Below are 24,261 nucleotides of genomic sequence, written 5' to 3'. Positions count from 1 at the left end.
TCCTCCTCCATGCTGCTGGTAGTAGGTGCGGTCTTGGAAAACACATAGCAACCTTGTCACCATTCCCCTTCTCCCTTATCCATAGTAGACATTGCTAATCGGTCACGGCAGTTTACCTGCTAAGCCCAGACATGGGTGACCACCCAGTCTTTCTTAACATTGTCCTTCAGCTCTCATGACTGATCAATTGGAAATGGCATTTGACACAAAGTCAATTTGCCATCTTGGTGCTCGTGTTATCTTCCTAAAAACGAAATCCAATTATGGCTCTTCTCTGATGTGAGACTTCCTGTCTTCCTAGTGCCTTCAAAATGAATGCCAACTGCTTGGCAGGTGTCTAGGAACTAAGGCATCTCACCTCTCCTTCCCGTGCGGCCTCATCTTCTCACCTCTCCTTTCCCAACTTCCACTTTTTCCCTATGCATGCCTTGGGGAATGTCACACTCTTTCCCAGATACACTTTGCTTTTCTGTGACTCTTGGCTTCGTGTGGGGTGTTCTTGCTTTCTGGATTTTCCTCTTTCCTTTTTCCTAGCTGTAAACTCTCCTTTTTTCAAACTCTCCATATTTCTCTTCTGCTGCATTTCCAAGATTTCACTAGGCAAAATCAGTGCACCTTTTCTGTGTTCTCTTGGGCTTCTGTTTTTGCCTCTGTTAAAGGATTGTTATTGTAATATGTTTCATGCTGTATATATGTTACAATATATTGTGGTTATTACATTAATTATATGCATTATAATTATGGTCATGCATTTGCTTACTTATTCGACACATTTATTGACTGCCTTCTATGTGTTGTGTTACTAATAGGTAAATTAATACATGGAATAAATGTTTAATGAACATGTTTTTGACTACACAAATAAATGATATTTCTTTGCTCATCGAAAATGCCATTAGCCCTTGTATTTCTAGAGTAGCTTCTTCAAAATCACAGAAGTCTGTGAGTGAGATTTAAGTCTTTCCTCAATTATTATAGAAATTTGTGAAAATAAACATGTTTAAAACTTATTTTTACCAACATCAACCAAGATAAATAATTTTACATGAATGCATATATGATTACATGATTTTTAGTCATATCTTTTCCTTTTTTGGCTTGCCTTTCCCTTCTCTCTCCATCCTATATTCCCACACCAATAGGGTGACCAGCAATCACTGTTTACTTGAGATTGTCTCAATTTTAGCCATAAAACCCCCACATCCTAGAAAACCTTTAAGTTCCAGGCAAACCAGGATGGTTGGTCACCCACCCCTCCATACCTCTATGTTTCTTTTTCAAGTAATCAATTTTTAAAAATCTACTGTATGATCTTCATATCATTCTCTGTATTAATATAACACAGATTTGTAATGATCAGTGTTGTTTTATAAAAGCAATCAATTATATTACATTACATCATTACGTGACATTACATACACTTTCCGCAACCTGACTTGTTTACTAGCAAATCCTTGTGGCCACCCCTCCAGGTTAACTGGCAGAACTCCACTTCATTCTTTTTATTGGTTGCATAATTCTCCACAGTGTAAATATTCCATAATATTTTGGTTGTTCACTTATTAATGAACATTTATTTTGTTTCCAGTTTTTTTTTTTTTTTTTTTTTTGCCTCATTGAACAATGATCACACACACACACACTCTTAAATAGTTTCATGTGCTGGTTCTTTCTATGAGCTACATTTTCAAGAGTGGAATTGCTGAATTGAATAGTAAATGTTGTTTCAATTTTTATAATTATTGCTAAATTGCATTTCTAAATAGCTGTAAGACACCATATTTCTGCCATTGGATGTATGAGTACACTTTCTATCACATCTCCACCAGCTCACCGTCACTGGGTGTGATAATTCTTACTAATTTGTCTATCTGATGGCTATAAAATGACATCTCATTGTTACTTTAATTTGCATTTCCCTGACTACAAGTGAATTTGAGCATTTAAAAGAATGTGCTTGGCTGTTTAGATTTGCTCTTCAGTGATTTGTCTATTTGTATCTTTTACCTGCTTTTCTACTGGATTGACTTACTCTTGACAATTTTAAGAGCTTTTTTGTATGTTACAGGTGCCAGTTGTTTTAAATCTGGTATAAACCTTTTTCTCTAGCTCTGATATTTGACTGTGATTTTATTTATTGGATCTTTTGCCATAGGAATACTCTTAATATTTATATATTCAAAAATATCTATCCTTTTTATCTAGCCTTTGAATTTCTAATCTTGGTTAGGAAGTTCTTCTTAACTCATAGATTATATCTGTAGTTCTATATTTTTGTGAATTATTTTTTGTTTTACTTTTTCATTTGGGTACACAATTTTAGTGGTTTACAGCTGATTCTTTTCTGGTCTCTGATCTCATTGATCCAAGTAGTGCTGGACCTCCTATATTAACTGCATGATGGGTCACTGTTGGATGTTCTTCCAGGTATCCAGAGACCCAGGTGAGACTGCCTAAGCCATCTCCCTCTTCTCACCCATACCCACACACATTTCATTGAGTCTCAACATTCATCAAACTCTACACAGTGCAAATAACTATACTCAAGGTTGTTAAATCACCTTTGGGCCAATATGATGGCAATATTTTAGAAACATAAATTATAGTGTAATATTTATATTTTGAATTTTGGCCTTTTAGCTTCTATTCCTTCTCTCTTTTTACAAAACAGTATTCTGATTTTCCTTTGGGAAATAGCTCCTTTATCCACTCTCAGTCATGTGCTTCTAGGTAGAGTTTCTCCATCCCCAGACATAGGGGTGGAGCAGTGATCACCTTCCTAATCCATTCAGTACATTGCCTTACTCCAGCCATTGAGATGGCTCAGGAAGTTCACCAGTCAGAGCCAAGGAGACACAAGAAGACATGTTGCCAGGGCTTCTGAGAAAAGGAAGTTGATTTACCTTCTCTCTTTCCTACTGGTTATAAACAGATTCGAATACAGTAGTGGGATATGCTGGCAGATACCTTGGAATCAACCAGCCTAATAACAGAGCCAACAAAGTGGAGTCAAGAAACGAGAGGTGAGAAATTGGGTCCTGATGCCTTGTATGAATGCTGGATCAAGCTGTGTCTGAAGTAGAATTTTCCACTGTTCAATTACCAACCACCCAATTTTCCTTGTTATTTGAGATCAGTTTTCTCACCTCTTGCAACTAAATATCTTAATCTGTATAAGACTTTTCTTCTCAGCTATAGTGACTTAATGAGGCTTCTGAAGGAATTCACTATATAATTTCACCAATTATCATGCATGGGGCAAGTATCTCAGCTTGAACATAAACCACATCCATCACAGGGACTGAGATATGTCCAGTCACCTTGTGAACTGGTGTAGTAGGCCTGCCATATGTGTGTTCACACAGGGGCTGAGTTGTGTCTGGAAGAGAAGCCCAGCCCCTCGGGGAAGGAAGCTAGGTTTACATGCTTGGCCTAGTTGGGGGTGGGGTGATTCTGGGAATTGCACTGGGTTGCCCCTAGTTCCCTGAGCTGGAGCCTTCAGAGAGTGAGGACCATGTGTGAACATGGAAAGAATTCCTCACTGCAACTTTTCTAAGAGCCGACAGTATGTTTGGGTATTTTCTGTAGTCTACAACACAGTTATAGAGACCAGTCCTGACGTCTCCAAGGTTTGAGAACACTAGAGTAGGTGAAGGATGAAGGCAAAATACCAGCAGTGGAGGCAGGATCTCCTGGGGAGACCCTGTCTGTCAGGAGTTGGGAAGTTGAGTTGACAAGTGGGGCCTGACTGGTGCAGCAGCACTCACCACCGGCAGGGGAGCCGGCGCAGGGCCCGCCAGACCCACGGCCTCCTGGCAGAGAGAAAGCAGGAATGGAGAGGAGGGAGAAGCAGTGGAAGACATGTGATTACTCACTGGACCTGGGCATGTAGGAGACACCTCCTGGAGACTCAGAGAAACTGGATGATGAGGGGTGAGGGGTGTGAATTTGCAGAGAGCTCCACTTCTGTGTTGGGTTCTGCATCATTTCTGCAATATGAGAAAAAGATCTTAAAAAGTAAGTTACTGTCATAAATGATGCATAATGGCAGGTTAACCTCCCTGCCCTGGTGACTCTGCTCTGCTAGGCTGCTGGTGACACCGTGCCTGTTTCTCTCCTGGCTTGTGTCCCCAGACATGTTCTCCTTCTAAAACCCTACTCTTCCAGGAAAAAAGTCTCCTCTTGTCTGCTAGGCAGAGCCCTATACACCCTCCTCCGTGTTCCCTTAGCATCCTTTATATATGCCTTTTTAATACTTTTCAGGCTTTCTATAATTTGCTTACACACGTCTCTCCCAATACACTCTGAACAACTTGGGCTATTTTATTTTTCCTAAACCCAGCACAACTGACACACAGTATGTGCTCAATAAATGTTTGTAGAACTACCAACTAGATTTTTTTAAAAGCTATTTTCTAAGCATGTCTTTGAGTGAGAAAATATTTGGATCCAGAGTCTGCTTGAATTGCTGCTCCATTTTATTTGTAAGAGTTTTGTGTGTTCAGTATTGAACTTTTCTTGTTATTTCTGCTTTACTGGGAAATCACAGCTTCTCTTGTTATTTTTCTAGACAAGAGGGGATGTGGCTAGAAATTGAGGGCATCTGACTAGGTTTTTTGAATTAGTGACCTTAATCTCCAATGCCAGAATTAATCTTTCTTTTGTGAGGATCATTTAGCTGAGAAAGAGTTAATACTTACACTACTTCACGAACAAATTGCCTCATTCAGGAAGGGGAAAAAAAATTCTCCCAGAAAATTGGATGTCAGTGGATTATTCCCCCTCAGATCCATGGATTAGTGTGCGTGGGGAGGGCATCCAAGTGGAAAAAAAGTGTAATATCAATGTATTTCAGGGCAGCGCTGTTCTTTCTCACCACCTCAATTATGGGTCTCTTCATCATAGGCATCATATGATGCGTGTCTCACTACCTACTTCACTTAAGCCTATTATGGAACTTTTTTTGATCATTAAATATTTGAGAGTTCTTTAGAATTAGGATATACCTGCATCAGTGTTGCCTGAATCAACGCTCTCATTTTTCTCTTCACCCAGACATTGGCAATTCAAGAATTCTTTAAGATGAGGAGGGCCTTAAAGTATTATTCCTTACTTTACAGCCTTGTCATAAAAAGTCAATTTTATTCAGTGAAGATGTGTAGGCTTGTAAACTATATAAACATGTATTTTTTTCTTTTATAAAGATTCACAATTTACAGTGCTTATTGAAAAAGATAAATACTAGGCTTGGTAAGCCAAGAATGAAGTTACTGAATATTTAAAAAAAAAAAAAAAACCCTTTGAGGTATGAGTGCTCTTTTTCCTTGATCATTTAAATAGCCCTGGATGCCTTGTAGAGAACCCTAAATGCATTCTTCATTACTAATGACATTTTCATGAAAGCGGATATTTCTTATTTAACAGTCCATCTATCTCTCCTGCATGCTCTTTACCTTCCGCCACAAAAGGCTGCGGACAAGTTTAAGTTTTCACAAGGTGACTAATAGAATAATAGGCCTGATGAATATTCCAGGACGTTAGATTTTTCTCTTAAGATCGTCAATCCAAAAGTCCTAAGAACACTGGCCAGAGGAAATGTCTGCCTGTAAGAAAATAGATGGGGAATCGTTAACAACCCCAGGAGGAGCCACAGCTATTGATCTTTGAGCTCCTGAACATGTCAGTCAGAGTAAATGACTTGGTGTCATTTAAGATGTTTGAAAGCCACCATCAAGGCAGCAGGTGTGATCCTGTGATGCCAGGCAACTGCTGGTCTTGAGAGTGTTGTGATAACACATACACACACACACACACACACACACACACAAAGTGGGGTTTCCCATTGGGAGGGGCGAAGGGGAGGTTCAGATGAACAAAGAGCAGGGTTTGGGCTAACATTGTGCTCTTGGATGATTCCTAGGTCTAGGCAGAAGACGTGTAGCCTATTTTCTAAATAAAATTATTTTTTCCAGACATGCCTTTAATGTGCCAGCTATTCACGTGTACACATATGAGTGGTTTCTCAGGTGCAGTGGCCACTGAATCAAGGTTTCCTGGCAAAACGCTTCAGTGGCCATTGGATGTTGGCAACCGGGATGCCTGCCAGCCCCGAACTAGCGGTCGCCCCAATTTCTCACACGGCACACTGCCCTTTGGAGGAATGGCATGTTACCAACTCCTTGGCATCTGAAAGGGATCAGACATAAATCTCACCAGCACACAGAGATGAAAGTGAAAATAAAGTGTGAGGCATCAAAAGGAAGTTGCAGAATGCATGGCAGATGTTGTTAGATTTGTCTAGCAAAGCCCATGTGCCAGGCATGATTGATGACATTCTTGAGAGAGGTTAATAGCTCTGGACGGTGTGGCTTGGACGTTTTGAAAGTAAGCACAGAACAAATGTGAGGGTCGCAGCAGGAATGGCCAAATGAAGCAAGTGGGATTTTCAAAACAAATAGCATGGCATCTGCTTACGTAACATCGATGGTTGAGGCAAATGAAAGGCAAAAGGTAGCCAGTGGTCCCTGTGATAGTTAGAGAGAGAAGAGTCCTTTGCATACCGACTCCCTTGAAGGTGACAGGTTTTGAGTGACAAGCAGGTTACTGTGAATTCTGCGGGAGGCAATGACATGCCTAGTTTACATTGTGAATATTTTGGCCTTAATTTATGCTGTGAGCAATGGCTGAGCCCAGGTCCATTACGTGCCTACTGAAGATGATTTATGTGGGTTTCATGTAGTTGGACTTTAATTATTCACATGATTATCAATAAAAAATAAGGACCGAACAGTGTTGAATGTGAACAGGTTGGCAGGGCAAACAGCTGATTGTAACGACTGCCTTATTCTCCACAGCAGGTATGAGAACAAATTCATAAGCGGGATTTACACTTTTCCTCCCTTTTTCACAAACATACAAACTGCCAACCTGTTAATCAACTCCCTGATGGCAGACAAATGTCTCTGGGAAACATGTGCCAAATATCAATTGTTATTGGCTGAAACTCAATAGGACGAAATGGATTGACGCTGCCATTCTATTCTGTGCAATGCAATTGCTGATCAATAGTGAGTAATTGGACATCATTCTGTGAAGGGGCGAATGCTGAAACAGGAATATCGCCATGAATTATGGTGCATATTAATCACTGTCTAATTGTTTCATCAATGCAACTTCCTTCCGACAACCCACTATGGTAGGTAACTATATTGGGGGGACCCTCCCATTTTTCCCTACAGGTATTTGTTTGAAGGCTAAAACTGCATGACTCAAGAAATCATGGTTCAGTGGCCCCCTGCATATTTGATGTGGTGTGAGCTTCGCTATGGCAAGAAATACCCCCATGGCATGTAGAGTGGGCTAAAAAACATTCCATAAAAAGCATCCTCTCCCCTTAGGAAAGAGGACAAAATGGGAATGAACTAAATAGCAGGAATTCACCTGGAATGTGACTTTCCCCCCGAAGCAGCATTTGTTATCACTCTTGTTTTCCTTCTCTTACCTAAGAAATTTCCAGGGGACCAGTAGGAAGAGAAAACAAACAAACAAAATATATATATATATATATATGCCTTCAAGAGTCAGGCCCTAGAAAAAGTTGAACTATTCTGAGAATAAAAATGAAAATGCTCAGTGGTATTCCCTTTTGATAGTTGGTTGTTTGCTGCACACGCAGGTTCCAACCGTGAGGCAGTTGGGTGAATTTGGGGGTCCTCTGCCTCTCTCGGAGTGCTTTTTCCGCCAGGATTGCTGGTGTGTTGAACTCCAGGGGTTTATGTAGAGATCACTGCAGAATAAATGCCTCCCTGTTATTCTTTCCTCTGCCTTTTCGGGAGCAGGTTTTCCCTGAGCTTGAAGCTTTCATGGTAATTCCCGTCTTGGTTCTCTAGCTATTCACTCACTCCTTCCGTCAAGAAATTCTTTTCTCCTTCTTTTCTTTGCCTAGTATTTTTGGGATAAATCCACTTTTACAATAGCAAGAGGGAAAGCCTGACTGTAGCCACGACTGGATTTTTTCTGGAGTAGAATCCCAATGCAGTTTCTCTGGTAAAAGAACACCAGTACCTTGGAAATGGCCAACTCCAGGACTCCAGGAAGTTGTCTCACCGTGGGAGGCAGTTTTGAAAAAAGAAAATGACAGGGAAACTTGGAGGGTGGCGGGAACACACACAGTGGCAGGACAATGGCTTCCCCTCCGTGTGAAACCCAGGCCCCTTGGGAACCGACTCTAGAGTAGTGATGTGGTTTCTTAATCAACACTTTTCCAAACAGTCAGACACTCACCAAATTAAAGAGACCTTGCAAGAGGAGAGAGCAGGAGGCTGAGTTTCCTACGGCATGTTGTAAGGTGCCATTCCTCAGAACCTGTGTCGGGGTCTCTTTGCAACTTTTCCCTGACTGCTTTTTTAAGCCATATGAATCCCCTCCAACTCCTTTCCTTATGAAAATTATCTGAGAAGGGTTGGAACAGGATCATAGTTTGTTCACCTGGATCCCACTGCGCCAAATGCTCGACTGGGAGCTCTGATGTGTGCCCAAGTTTGAAATTCTAGTTGGAAGTCCTTGGGTTTGTCAGACGATCAGGAAATATTCCAAGGCCAGATTTCAAAGTAAAATCCTCTCCACTTCCTTCTTGACAGTGTGTTAGAGATATGGAGAGCGTAACTGTACTTTGTCAGGCCTGACTCTTAGCTCCTACAGAATTGAAATAAACAGAGAAATATTGAGGGGTTTATGTAAAACATACCTCCCCATAATGATGTTTTGCACTTATATAATTGTTTGCACTGTTAAAAGCATTTTCATGTTTTCTTTGATATTCGTAGTAACTGAGGTCAGTAATACAGGTAGTTTGGGCTCCAATTTATGGGTGAGGAAACTGAGGTTGAGGTCTTTATCTTCTCAAGAACAAATAGCTTAAAAAGATGGAACTATAAATGAGATTTGTTTTGCCTTAAATCCTGGTGTTTCCTTTTTTAATACTTCTTCATACAGTTATATTAAATTGATAAAGGAAAGTCAAAGGAGAATGTAAGTTTAATTTAAATGTCTTAAAATATTTTTTGAAAATACTTTCTTAGTTCTTAAAACCAAAAGATACTCAGAATGAGATTATCTGGTTGTAACTCCTCCACCCCCTCCCCCAAGTGTTAGGTAAGATCTTTAAATCATTTGAGACAGCTAAGAACATCTATTTTTAAATACCCCAAGAGAAGGAGATTCTTCAACCCCGTGGGTAACTTTTCCTGATGTTTAACATTTCTCAAAGCCAGGAAATTCTTTCTTGTGTTCTAAATCCCTAATGCTGCAGCTTGAACCGGCTTCCTCCCGGTTGGTCTTCGCGGAGATGCTGAACAGCTGGCTGCGTTCCTCGACGTGAGAGCTTTTCAAAGAGAAGGGAAAGACTGTTAAGTCATTCCTCCGCTTCTCTTCCACAGGTTCAGTAATCCCCATTCCTTTCACTATTTCTCATAGGTCTCATTTTCCAGGCCTTTAATCGTCTCTCTCCCTTCTCCCACATAACTCAAAGTTTCTGTTGAGATATTGGGCTGGGGAGAAGAAGGCCTTTGTTCTTGGGGTGGGGGATTCTGGAAAAGGGAGGAAAGCACCAAACCTCATTAGGCCAGCACTCACTCCCCCTCCGAGTGCTGATGATGTCCCTGCACTGGCACTCAGAAATCTGACATTCTCAAGGAATTGAATGGATAATTAATTAGTAAATTAAATGCCAAAATGCCTCCTGAATAACAACAGGGTATTTGGCAAAAGCCTTCTCGAATATCTTTATTTGTATCCAGTGTACCCAATTCTTTAGACTGCGAAAGTCTCTAAAACTATTTCAAGAGCTCTTTGAAAATGATTCGCCGGAGAATTTTTTGGGGTGGAAGATTCCAGAACACCATTAGTTATTTAACATTTCCCATGTTTCTGACATCTTTACTATAATACAAAATGAGTCCACTAATGCACGGGCTTTATATAGCTACATGATTTTTCTCCTGCGTTTTATATTTGGCCATTGACTTAGTATGTAATTATTATAAAAAATCACACAGTGAATAGGACCAAGACATCAAGAAGCTTTAAATAAAAGAACAAAAAGTATGGGATACCTTTGTACTTGAGACCATTTCATGTTCTTGCTGAATGCCTTGAGAAATAGCTACAGGTGTTCCTTGAACAAGGTCAGAGTGTCACATGGAGGATGTGGTGATAGAAATGAATCCATTCAAGGTAGCTCCTAAGCCTGCTGGGCATCTGTTACACATCTAGTGTTGGCTGGGTGAGCAGCAGGTCTTAGGGGTCTTTAATTCAGTGACTGTCAACAGCCACATAACAACCACGATAGGGCTCAAGTTGGCACCTTTATGACAACTTTAGTCAATAAGATAAAGCCTGAAGACCGTTGGCACAGTGTTTGGTGGAGGATTGAAGAAAAGTAAATGCGCTGTAGAAGGTCTAAAGATTCCTGGTCAGAATGATCCCAGCTGGCCTCATTAGTTGGTGGTAATTTACATCAACTTCCCATCCCAAAGACTTTTTGTTTATTTGTTTATCCAAATAGGGTTACTGAGAGCCATTTGAAATGAGGAAATAACATGTGGTACATAAAATTGTATTGTTTATTGTGAAAAGTGATTGATAAGGAAGATAAGATGGAGGTTTTAAAAATATCAGTTCGCAAGACCTGTTCACAAGGTCACCCCAGTGACCTTTCTCTAAGCAGGAAACAACTACCTACTTTGTTTATCTTCTTCATTAGGACCAAATGACCCTCTTCAAACAGTGTCAGCCCTTTTCTACTGGATCTTTGGTTCTTTCCAGGGGAGTTCAATAAGAAGTAAAACCCTGAGGTTGCTATTAACTTGAAATTTTATTCCCCACTCCTGCCAAATACTAACTATGGGGAACCAGATTGTGAGAACTGGGCCTCATGAATTCTTTCAGACTTCAATCCTTTTATATGGGTACAGGGCCCTGGTACTTAACAGACAGCAAGGCAGTTTCCAACTCAGCATTGAGGATGATCCGAACATGGACAAGGCTCACCTGCCACACAGCATCCAAGTGAGGCCAAAAGCCTGGCAGAGTTGCAGAAGTACAATCACAAGAGAGGATTGTCTGCTCTGTGTGGTCCATGAAAAAGGTGTTTGATGTTGGCTGGACATTAGATCACCTGGGAATTTAGAAAAATAATGCATGCCTGGACCATGTCCCCTGAAAATGATCAAGATTTCCTAGAAGCCATGGCTGAGACTGACTAATGGGACAATCAGTGTCAAGGGGATTCTTTAAGGTGGCTCCAAGATTTAGGATTTGGAGGCAGAGAGAGCCCTTAAGTACTGAGAGATCTCAAGAAATAACTAGGCTCTTTCCCTACTTATCCTTTGTTCTTCTCATTATACGCCATCTCCCTCCCTCCATCCTTTTGTCCTCCTTTTGCCCTTTCTCCCTCTCTCCTTTCCCCCTCTTCTTCCTTCCTTCCTTCTTGCCTTCCTTCCCTCCTAACTTACTTCCTTCCCTCCCTCCCTCCCTCCCTCCCTCCCTCCCTCCCTCCCTCCCTCCTTCCTTCCTTCCTTCCTTCCTTCCTTCCTTCCTTCCTTCCTTCCTTCCTTCCTTCCTTCCTTCCTCTTTTTCTTCTTCCTTTTCCCCTAGGACATGAAGGAAGTTTGGGCAGTTTTTGGTGAGGTAATTCTATGTGGCAAGCAGTACCATCTCCAGGCCACAAGGTTTGAATGAATCTGCTTCAGGGTCTAGGTGGCTGGATAAACAGGTACTCAGGTGATGAACCAGGCTTCAATACCCAGCCCAATGTCACTGTTCCTAGGATGTTTTCCCCAACTCCCCCAGTTAGAATTAATCTCCCTTTCCTCCAGCCTCCTATCTATAACACATGAGATTTGCTTTTATTCCAGAAGTTATATTCACTTCTGATTCTCTGTACGTGTCCATGTGGTGAGGTGAATTGAGGCTTCTAACCTCCATTCCTTCCCCTCTCCTCCCTATCTGATTTGGGACAAGACACTAAGTCAGGCAGGGAAGAAATCTGGTAATTAGTGAAAAATGACTAGAAAGAATTCAAATGTATCAGGTAGATTATATTTGTAGTCCTCAAAAGAAAGATAATTATCATGGCAAAAATATTTAATATTACAAATCTGTAAGTTAAAATATAATCAGCTCCAAGACAGAAGGAAATGTCTCAATCACGCTGGTATTCCCAGGGCTCAAGGCATTGACCAGCACAAAGTAGAAATCGTGACTTTAGTGAGGGTTAAGAGGTCAAGTCGAGGATCTGGCTGCTCACATTTGAATCGTGGTTTAACCACCCTAACTACCATAATGACATGCCCAAGTTACTTAACTTTTCCAAGCCTCATCTTCCTCTCTACTAAAGGATCTAGAAAGAATTCCATAGAGTCGTGAAAACAAAATGATGCACTCCGTGTAAAGTTCTTAGCACACTGCCTAGCACAAGTAAAGCCTCACTAAGTGTTTGCTATTATTAAAATATCTGTACAAATGAGCATGTGTCAGCCTCAGCCATGCCTTATTTCCTTTGCACACCTCAACCAGCTCTCCCAGCCAGTATGAACAGAAATGGCATTATCTTCTGATCATCAACTGCCTTGCATCAATTACCTTCCTGTTCCTGTCCCTTGTCTTTGGGAGGTGCTTTTACCTCAAACAGCTTCTTTGGCCCTGAACCACTTCTGCTTACAGCCATTGCTTATGATTTCACCATTTGAGGGTATATTCATTTTTTATCTGGATTCACCTGAATAAAAATCCTGCAGCATGGAGAAGGGAGTGTAGGGAGTGGCCTTCTCTGGACCGCACATGACCTTGGCATAACCCTGACTGTCAGATTGGCTTAGAAGTCCTGACATACGATGCCACATCTTCCATTATCTCTCCCTTCCTATAGCATTGAGTTTATTCACACTGCACTGTAGTAACTAGATAAATATCTGCTGGATACTCCCAGACTGCTGTGGGCAGTTTTGACGATGTAGAAGGGATGGTACTAAGCCATCTGATTGGGGACAATGCAGTTCTAAGTCACTGATTGGGGGAGAGTTGGTCCTAAGCCATACATCCCTCCAGAAATTACCTTTAAATTATGCATGTCTTTTCTCACTTCTTGGGAGAAATCCAATGCGGTCTTTCCCTTCTAAAGGCAAGAAACAGATAAGAACATACTGGGGGTTTGTTTCTTCTTTTCTGTGTCTGTGATCAAAGCAAGAACAATATCCCTGAAGTTCAGGGCTCAAGGGTTCTGGACTTTAGAATCAAATCTCTCTTTATAATTTTCTTCTTCAGGTATTTCCAGGGGAAAATCATTTATTCTTGGTACAAGCGAAAAACGTGTTTGGGTTTGACCTGCTTAATTCTCCCTGAGTTAAACTACATGTGAATAAAGAGGTTTTTAAAGCAGATCCATGATACATTAAGAAGCCAGAGCTCATTAAAGAAAAAGAAGTCTATGACAAGATTCCCTCCTGCCACCCTTTTGTAAAAACCCCATTTCAAAGATAATTAAAAAAGTGATTTTTCAGTGTAATTTCACCCCTAGTTGTAAAGGGCACAGAACCTTTTGAATAGCAAAAATTTTAAAATCCAGTGTCTTGAACACAAATGCAATCTCTTTCTTTTCCTTTCTGGTGTAACAGTGCTTCTGAAATCTATTTTACTGGGGTGAAGAAAGGGGTAGAGAAGAAAATAAAAATCCTGTTTGTTGTCACTAGAACACCATAGGAGTTCATTTGCTTCCTTCGAATTTACATACAATTTCCACTTAGTGATACCCCTCTTTCTTTCTTCATGGTGGCTTTTATTTAATTCTATTGCCTTGCTGTTAGTATATACAAGGCTATACCTAGAAATTCCCCAATTTTTTTTTTAACTTCAGACTTTAGGTTTATTTAGGACTGTTTGCATGTGTTTCTAGAATATTTACTCTAAAAAATGACAAGACAGCTCCCCCTCAGTGAGACCCTGGCCTAAATATATATGCTTTATTTATATAGTGAAAGAATAACATTAAACATGGACGCTTTCAATGTATGGCACTGAATGATGATCTACACAGGGCATCCTTCAAAGGTTGCAATTAAGGACCCACCTAGCTTTTCAGCAATACAAGCCCGATTGAGATCTTCTGGCCCATTCATGTTTATGCCTTAAAATTCCATTTAGATTGCATCTTTGGAGCTTGCGTAGTTCAGTTTACTTTTCATAGGTTCTAGTTAGGTGCCCACAAAAAATAAAAATTAAAAAAAAAAGTACAAAAATCCATCAACTCTTCTTTTCTGGATTCCTTAGTTTCAAAGTGTGCATCATACAAAGCATAGCGGCAATCGTTTTCAGGAAGCATTCCCACAAAATGCTTGAAAGGACCAGTTGTGGTTACGCCAACATCTCCACCAAGATCTCTGTGCCTTCTTCTACCATGAAGCACTTTTTGTCTGCACTGAAACAAAAAATAAAAATAAAATTGACAGCCTTCTTCCTTTTTTTGATTTCTTCTGGTGTGGAGCATTTCCAAACTTTCATGTCATAAAAAATGCAACATCATCACTAACTTGTACTCCTGAGGCCATCTTCTCTGAAGTAGTCGCAGGGTCACAGGAAGAGAGAGCCAGTGGGTACTGAGTATCCTCCTCAGGGCTGTGGACCAAATCTTACCACAAAAGAATTTTCTGAGGCCTCCATAGTCACTGACCTCCCATCCATGCCTGCCTGTTAAGTAGCTTCCCTATCCCAGGAATTTAGCCCCACCTAAAACCAACAGTATGTTTTAGAGTTAAGAATAAACGCAGCCAGGTGCAGTGGCTCATGCCTGTAATCCCAGCAGTTTGGGAGGCCGAGGCAGGTGGATCACCTGAGGTCAGGAGTTTGAGACCAGCCTAGCCAACATGGTGAAACCCCATCTCTATTAAAAACGGGAAAATTAGCTGGGTGTGGTGGCAGGTGCTCTAATCCCAGCTACTGCAGAGGCTGAGGCAGAAGAATTGCTTGAATGTGGGAGAAGGAGGCTGCGGTGAGCCGAAATCTTGCCACTGCACTCCAGCCTGGGTGACAGAGCAAGACTCTGTCTCAAAAAAACAAAAATGAAAATAAATGCACACATATATTCTTTAACATCTCTGATCTTCAGACTATACTCTAACCAGAACTTATGAAAAGAGCACGGAATCTGGATTTAGAGAGATGGAGGTTTGAATTTGTGACTTTATACAAACAGTTTCATCTTTCTAAGCCTCCGTGTCCCCATCTGTAAAATGGAGATGATGATACGGTTGTACTGGTCAGGAGTCTGGATTCCTTCTCTCATCCTCCTCTTCCGTCCTGTCATGCACATGACTGTGAGGTGACTGCCGTCCTTCCAGGCATCTTGATCTTTCACACAGGCAAAAAGGAAGAGGGTAAGTAGCAGGAAAAGGGCACAAGCCAACTGAATCTTTCATTTCTTGTCCGAAAGCAATAGCTTTCCAGAGCGCCTTCCGCAGGGGATTCACACGTACTACTCATTGGCCTGAGGTGAAGCGCAGGGTCCCCCGTAGCTCTGAGGAAGCCCAGGAAATCAAGTTTGTTTAGTTGGAATATTGTCCATCTGAACAAAAGCAGGCTGCTGTGCATTTGTAGGGATAAAGGGGAAAATGGATCCTGGAAGCCATGGCAGTGTTTACATTGGTCTACTTCACAGCATCGTTGTGAGCATTACATGAGACATTTATGAAGAATGCCTAATGCATCCAAGGAGCTTGGTAACAGGTCGCTTCACAACACGACTTTGATGGAACCACATCCTTCACGTGGCCATGAGTGTGGATGTTCAGGAAGAAAACCAAATCCACGCTGATGGATTCCACAGGGGACTATGACACCTTCTGTCAACACTTTTGACCTGTATTCCCAGGCCCGAGGAGACTCATGTTCAGGGTGGTTAAGCCTCTCCCCCTGAGGCCACTCCCACAGGTGAGAAACAGTGGGTCTGCCAAGACCTCGGCTGGTTTCAGAGCCCTGCACCATCCTCTGGGCTCGCCTATGTCTGAATATAATAATATGTTGATAAAATACCTTGTCAAGCTCCACAGCGTTCCCTGCCACATGGTCTTATTACACTTCTGCTTCATAATTAAAATTGAAAGAACACAAGCCCACTGGACCTGTTGTTAGCATGTGGAGTGGCTGCCACAGAAGGGACGTCACATTTGATTTCTAGGCCTGGCCCCACATGCTGGCAGGGGCCCGGGGCCTTTGTTCACCATGGCGATTCAACCTCCTCCAATATCTTATCAAGTATGTGTATGAGGTGCTGTTTTTTTGCTCTTGCTGGCGAGTTGTAGGATAGAAGCCCTGTGACAGAAGAGCAGGGAGGGGGAAGAGACTTGCAAGAAGAGAATAACCTGGGAAAGACACGAAACTAGAATCTCACTCACTGGTAAGAAAAATGGAGCTCTTCAGGCATTCCCATGCTATTCACACAGAGTAGGACATATTCACAGTATCTTATGGCTTACATTTCTGAACTACCCCAAGAGCTGGGAAACAGCAGAAAAATACACATGTACACATATGTGGGGGCGGGGGGGCTCTCTATTTCTGGCATGAATCTTGTATCATTGGGACATAAATCAACCTTCTAGGATTCGAACCTGTAACTCAAGCATGAAGCTACCAACCCCGTGCTCCAAATTTGGCTAGATACTGCCCGCCCCCAGGAAGAAAGAGAAAGCTGAAGTCTCCTGCATTCAACCACAGCTTCCTGTCCTTCCAAGACCCCCAAGAGAGTCAAAATCTAGTTAGTCTTTTCAAATGACAGCGAAACCCTGCCACCGCTGATGGAAACCAAGCCATGTCCTCTGTGGGCCCCGTTCTGTTGCATCCCGTGCAGGACGAAGGGTGGGCCGATGGGACAATTCATAGCTTTGAGAAAACTTCAAGTGGAAAATCTTTTATACCCTCCAACACAGTATCTGGCTGAAAGCCAGTTATTCAGGTGCCAGAAACGGTTCTGTGCATAGCAGCGAAGAATGCAATCTAGAGGCAGGGAAGGCATCAGAGATGGTTTACACGACACATTATTAGTATAGGCTATTCTTGTATCAAGTGACAGAAGCGATATTCAAACTGATCTTAAGGAAGTTAAATAAATAAGTAAATAAATAAATAATTTTAAAAGGGATTTGTTACCCCTGTAACTGGAAACTACAAAGGATGATTCAAACGCTTTAGGCAGCTGGGTCCATGGGCTCAGATGGATTTGTTTTTCTCTCCATCTCTTGGCTCTGCTAACCCCTACCTAGCCTATTGTCAGCTGAGCTGTCTCCACAAGACAGACACTAGGAACTTGAATTTATGTTTTCTCTGGCTTAGCAGCTGCACGGAGAGAAAACGTATGTTACCCATTGTTTTTCAAAAATGCTATGTATAAACCACAAACTCTCCATAGTATAGGAAGAATTTATTTCATTAATTCGAAGGTTGACTGCAGGGAGGCTTTGCTTCATTCTGAGGCAGCCAGAGTAGCTTTGTTCCATTTGTGTTCATTCTTGGGCCAACAATGAAGGAACAAAGCTCCCCTGAGGAAGTTTTTCTCAAGTCAAAAGCAGAGGTACAAGTCCCAAAGCACAAGCAAATTTCAAGCCCTTGCTCACATTATGTTTACTAATATCCCATTGACCAAAATAAGCTATGTAGCCCAGTCCAAAGTCAAGGGGCAAGGAGATATGTCTTACATTTTAATTGGAAGAACTACAAAGTTGCAGGGCAAAGGGTGTGGATAGAAGGAAGAGTAAAGAGCTGGGACTAATGAGTCAGCCACGGAAGACATCTCTTTTCCGGAGTCCAGCTGTCAATCTCAGCTTACGGGCAAATTGACCTTGGTTGAGTAACATGCCCATCCTTGAACCAATCTCTAGGATGCAAGTGGGGAACTGAATTGCCCGCCTGAGTGAGCCAGTGCATTCTATGGAAGTGCTGTTAATGATGAGCAACAGGGCATTAGAATTGGTAGCTCCTGGGGATGACATGGAGTGCAGGAAGAGCTCTCCAGAGGAACAAGAAAAAGGGACATGAAAAAGCAGATGTAGTGGACAGGAGCCACAGCTGCCACTGTTCACTATAAGAAAAACTGTCTGAACAATCACATGCAAATGGGTCTTTACTCCTTGACTTCTGGAAATGTCTCTGAAATGCAGGCAGGTAGGGAGGGAATAGAGCAGGCAGGTGAGGTATATGCTTATGATTCCTTGCCATGAGTTCTACTAGATCCATGTTCAGGGTGTCCACATTTGTGTATTCACATTTATGCATACAAGCATACATGTATATTAGCATGATTCACCTATTGTGCTAAAATCATGATTCTAAGTATAGAGTTAATATTTTCTGTGATTGTCACTATTACCATGGGTGCATAACAAATTATCCCAAAATGTGGTGGCTTAAAACAATGGCAATGTTTTTTGTTTTGTTTTATTTTTGTGTTTTTGCTAGCAAATCTGCAATTTGGGCCTGGTAGTTATAGCCCATCTCTGTTCCAAGAAGTGTCACCTCAAAGGCATCTGAAGGCTCACTCGGAGGAAGGTGACAGAAAGCAGACTGCCTTTTATGACCCAGCCCTGAAAACTTTGTAACGTCACCTCTGTTGCAGTCTATTCATCAAGATGGTCACAAAGGCCGCATATGTTCAAGGGAAGAGACAAAACTGCAAGAGTATGCAGGATTGGAAATATTGCTGTGGCCATTTTTAGAAAATACAGTCTGCCATATTCACTTTCTCCTTCCTGCTCTGATCTGAGTACGAATAGAACATAGGATCTGAAGCCATTCAGGTGAGAGTTAAAATTATTAACATAGTTAATAATAGAACAACAAATTCAGCTGAATTTTTCAGCCTTTCAGAGTCTTAGTTTCTTATCCACAAAATGGGACTGCAAATACACATTATGATGTGTATTTTTCACAGTTGTGAAAATTAAAAGAGATGATTTTGAAAAAGAGCCTAACCCAGCCGAGTGTAGTAACCTTTTCTATCCTGCCCCATATACCTTCAAGGGAGTTCTTAAGTTATTTATGGTGTTTGGAGTTATGGCCACAATTTCTCCCTGAACATTAGGGCATAGAGTGTAAACCCTGCTATGAGTGAGTCCAGAACTGGAATCTGACCATTAGCAGACAGGACCCAGTGCCCTTTAGATCTATAGAGCTTTTAACTGAAGTCAGTAGATTGTTACCTAATTAATAAGTGAAGGGACACATGAAATGCTAGAAACTAAGTTTAGGTTAGTACTAACTTTAATACAAAAGTTAGCTTAGAATTGACAATGGTTCTGTCCTTCCCAAAATAATGTGTAAAAGAATGTGAAAACATAGACATAAAAAAGAAGCAATTTATCCAAATAGTGTCATGATCTAAAAAGTTTTCTTACTTTTCAATCTTCTGTTTGCTATGTGTAAGTTAGTATGAAAATGCTGTCTATTAGAAGCTGTGCTATATCTCTCTGACAAGGAGCCTTTCTTTTGACACTTCTCAAATCATTTTTGAGAAAATCTTCTCAAAAATATCATTTTTTCTCAGAAGATACAGTTTTCTTTCATGAGAGATAAAATCTTACTGCCATTTCCTCCCAATACACTTTCTACTTTTAATGAAGAATTATATTTTTACAGGAATGGGTAACCAAATACAAATGTACATACTTCATTGATGCAGTTGACTAGGACTCTGGAAAGCCCACAATCCAGGAATCATCAACTCTTTTCCTGGGCCTCCATTCTTGCAAAGTAAAGCTCCACAGTGATGGTTTCTACCTGATTCATTTGGGCCTAAAGAACTTCAGTGGAAGATGGAGTTTGCCTGAGGTTATCTTAAGAATTTGGTTAAGAACCTGCAAATAGATTTTCCAGGCCACTCTGGGAAACTATGCACACCAACAAACCTGGTCTCTTCAAGGTCCTTTAGTTTGGGATCTGCCTAGCATAAGCTCAAACTCCAAGGGCTAATCAACACTCAAATTGAGGGTAAGAAATGTTGAGAGTAAATGAAAAGGAATTTGCTTTATTAAATGTTTCTCTAGACAGTGCCCCTATTCGTTTCCTAGCAGGACAGCAAAGCCCCACTGGGAAGGCTGGCTAGCTGTGAAATGACATACATGCAGAAGAATTGTCTTCCAGATATCCCTCAACAACTAATTTGTCTCCTGAAGCATGAAATTTAATTACCCATATTGGACATACTTGCATAATCACATATTTTTATTGCACAAAATTGTTCAGTCTTTTAAAATGTAGGGACAGAATCCTGGTTATAGAAATGTCTTTGACATCAGAGATTTGCACAAGTAAACATTTTGTGTGAATAACTATTTTCCAGTATGTATTCTCATTTGCAGCCTTTTGGTATTGTTGAGCATTCACTTGCACTCATATTTTGCTGTTATGTTGACAAAGGGGGACTGATAAATTTTTATTAAGCCCTTGTAATATTAGGTCCTGCTATCAAATTCATCCTAAGCTTCTGCTAATCCTCTTCTTTGTTGCTTCTCATAGCACATAAATCTTCCTCCACCTCTGAGCAAGATCATACCCTTCTCCAGCACTTTTCAATCTCACTCCCACTTCTCTTGAAACAAGGCGACCAGAAGTGAACATGAGACTTCCTACAAGGACAGAGGCATACCACCTCTTCAAGGGAAGCCGATTAACTGTGAAATAACCAGCAATATTTTTAGCACTCTTCTCACTTTTATAAAAGAGATTGAGATGTCACATTTTACTTGGCTAATGGCTATTGTTCCTAGGAAAAGCAGAAGTTAACCTAAAAATGGCTGATCATGACTATCAGGGCAGAGATAGGAGAATTACTCCATTAAGAAGCCATGGTGTCCATTTGAAGTTTGGTTTCTAAGGCTGTTTGTGGAATCCTAGCTGGACATAAGAGGAGAGACATATACAGGAGTTCAAGCATGGTGCTGGGGGGTGGTATGTAGAGAAAAAAGCAAATGGTCCAGGGAATGGGACAATAGGGGGGATATAAATTTCTAATATTTATGTAGAACCTAATATATGCCAGGGAATATTTGTAAATGCTAGTCATGAACTAGCTCATAATCCTCCCAACAGCCTTAAAAAGTGGGAAACATTATCATAATCATTTTAGAGAGGAGATAGAACCTTGGAGAGATTTTCTGAAGCTCTCTAAGCCAGTAGTCTTAATTGTAATACTTTTCACATCATTAGGCCTTTTGTTTTCAATGCATTTTCTTACCTAATCCCCAAAACAATGCTATGAAGAAAGTACTCCTTTCAGAGATAGAAACCAAGTCCCAGAGAGGTTAAGTAACTTCCTCAAGCTCACACAGCTCGCCAGTGGCAGAGATGAGGTCCAAATCCAGTTCTATGTGATGCACTGAATAGCCTTTCTCGGCATGGAACTCCAAGGGTGCCATGAAGTGGCCGCTGTCCCAGCTCTCCCCTACCTCCATCAGAGCCAGCATGAATTTTGGGTCACTGACTTGCCCAGGGAAGTATGTGAAGTCCTGAGGTGTCACTAGATTTTCGAAGTTTCTCAGTTTTTGTGTGTGTGTGTGTTTGGTTTTTTGCTTTCTGTCTTTGGACTTCTTTAGAGCTTAACTGGCTCGTGCCTTTGGCATTTTAATCACTACCCTGCATTCTTGGGAAGCTCAAATTAGCTCGTTAGTTCTTAGGGGAAGCTGAGTTTGTAAGCAATCACTAAGTCCAGCAATAGTACGCTGCCAAGAATCAATATAAAACAGAAAAGCCAGACGGCAACTAGAATGTAATCATCTGTGGGAGGTGTAGGGACACTCCCATGCCACTCTCACCCATTTCTTGAGATTTCTAACTGGTTACCCTTCACATGGAAGTCACTGCATCCCATAAGTGTAGTGAACATTGACCCTCAGGTGTTAGGAAGTAGAGTGGGAAGTCTTTGATAAGTGCTTACCACATAAGGACACTGATACATACAGCTGTATGTAAGTTACTCACCATGACTTCCAAAGCCAATAATGAATAATCAATATTATGCCACGTTGTCCACATCGAGTGTATCATTGAGCCAGCACTGGAACCCAGGCCTATATAAGTCCTAAGTCTGTTTCTTTCTAGAAACGTGCTCCTGAATAAAGCCAATGGCACAATCCATTGGCTACTTTTTCTACTTGGTCTTTTGGGGGCAGTTATCTGTGTAAATAGCAACTAGAAATTTGTTATTTCCATGCTGCCTTGAGGATTTGCCATAATGGGAAATGAGACAAGAACAAAATCCCCATCAGTTACTAACCATTTCTTTAGATTTCTGTTGTCATGGAGAACACAGTTGTCAGGCTTTGTTTGCTGTGGCTGCAACTAAATTTCCCAAACCTGCTAAGTGAAGTCCGTGTATGACTGGTGCAGTGACCAGCAGAACAAAAAGCTACAAATTATCTCTATAGAACATTAATCGAAGGTCTCTGTGCTAGAGAATCCTTTTCTCAATTAGAGAGCTGTCTAGGGAGTAATGTTCTCTCTAAAAATCATGATATACACAGCTCTATAAATCGATGAAAGACTTGTGACCATTAAACTTAATTGATACTGAATTTAGAGGAATGCATTTCAATCATGTTGCCATTTTATTTGAAAATTAGTTTCTGGCATTACCTCTTTCCTTCCCTCGACATGCAGGGACATGCAGCACTCCGAAGTGAGCTCTCCAGGAACCAGGGAGAGGCAGCTCTGACTGCGAAGGCCTCAGCACAGGGATGATGTTTCAAGGTGCTGTAAACAAGTAGACATAAAACAGGAAATAAAAACTGATTTCAAGTAACATCAGCAACAACTTGGTTTTATATAGTACCCCATATGTTCCACAGGAATAATACCCCATGGCACTTTATAGGGAAAAAGGTAAAGGAAAAAAAAAAAAAAAAGGCTGCTCCAAGGACCACACTAGGAAAATAATTAACTTCTTGAATATGTTCTCAGGCTTGAGTAGGTGCAATTCTTTCCTTGAGATTACTGTTGGCAATAGTGCTGGGGAGCTGTTGTTTTCTGTAATTGGCTCTGGATGGAAGCCATGCTGAAAGCAAAGAGCAAAGACAGCTTTGGGTTAAAATGTTTGGAGTGTGTGTGTGAGCGTGTATGTGTGAGCATGTGTATGTGTGAGCATGTGTGTGTGTGTGTGTTCATATGTGAATTGCAGGAAACCCTCCTCAAATGTGATCAATTTATCTAATCTAGAACCATCATTGAAGTACTGTGACAAGGTAATAAAAGAAATCCAGGATCGATTCTATCTAAAGAGCCCAAATGCACTTACCCTGTCACTGTTTTCTAAATGCAGTCATGGAGGAAAAAACATGAAGAAAGAAGCTTTTTTTTGAGACGGAGTTTCACTCTTGTTGCCCAGGCTGGAGTGCAATGGCATGATCTTGGCTCACCGCAACCTCCGCCTCCCAGGTTCAAGCGATTCTCCTGCCTCAGCTTCCCAAGTAGCTGGAATTACAGGCATGCTCCACCATACCCAGCTAATTTTGTATTTTTAACAGAGATGGTGTTTCTCCATGTTGGTCAGGTTGGTCTCGAACTCCCAACCTCAGGTGATTCGCCTGCATAGGCCTCCCAAAGTGCTGGGATTACAGGCATGAGCCACCGTGCCCAGCTAATTTTGTATTTTTAACAGAGATGGTGTTTCTCCATGTTGGTCAGGTTGGTCTCGAACTCCCAACCTCAGGTGATTCGCCCGCATAGGCCTCCCAAAGTGCTGGGATTACAGGCATGAGCCACCGTGCCCGGCCCGAAAGAAGCTTCTTTTTTAAAAAGAAAACAAGAAACTGACAAGAAATATGTTTTGCACAAAACCTTCCAGAAATACATTATATGTGTAGTAATTGTTTCCCGAATAGGCACTACATATCTATTTCCATGAAGATCTTCCTAGACAGATGGATTCTTTTCCTATCTGTTCTTTGCTATCAAGCAACTCTATCTCATCCATATCAGCTGTTAATGGTGTAAAACTAGGCTTTCTTCAAATCTATTTCCTTGAGAAATAAAACACAGAAGTCCAAATAACTGACTTTTCCCCCTAAGTTTTGTCTAAATTCCTTTATTCCTTTCTGTGAAACTCTGTGCCCATCAAAGAATGTATTACACTTTCTGTCTGGGAACAAACTTCTAATGAGGAACATTTGGCCTGAAAACAATGCTTGTCTATTTACGTAGACTGCACCCAAAACCATATCCAGA

The 24,261-nt window shown here is 41.2% G+C and overlaps 1 pseudogene; it reads right to left on the bottom strand.

Moving 5' to 3' along the window:
- Nucleotides 1-14,084: 14,084 nt before the first annotated feature.
- Nucleotides 14,085-14,603, bottom strand: LOC112636673 (annotated as a pseudogene).
- Nucleotides 14,604-24,261: the final 9,658 nt, after the last annotated feature.

This window comes from Theropithecus gelada, chromosome 12, assembly GCF_003255815.1.
Source record: "Theropithecus gelada isolate Dixy chromosome 12, Tgel_1.0, whole genome shotgun sequence".
In the NCBI taxonomy this organism is placed as follows: domain Eukaryota; kingdom Metazoa; phylum Chordata; class Mammalia; order Primates; family Cercopithecidae; genus Theropithecus; species Theropithecus gelada.
Note: the sequence above shows the minus strand (reverse complement) of the source record. Positions and strands in the feature narration are given on the sequence as shown.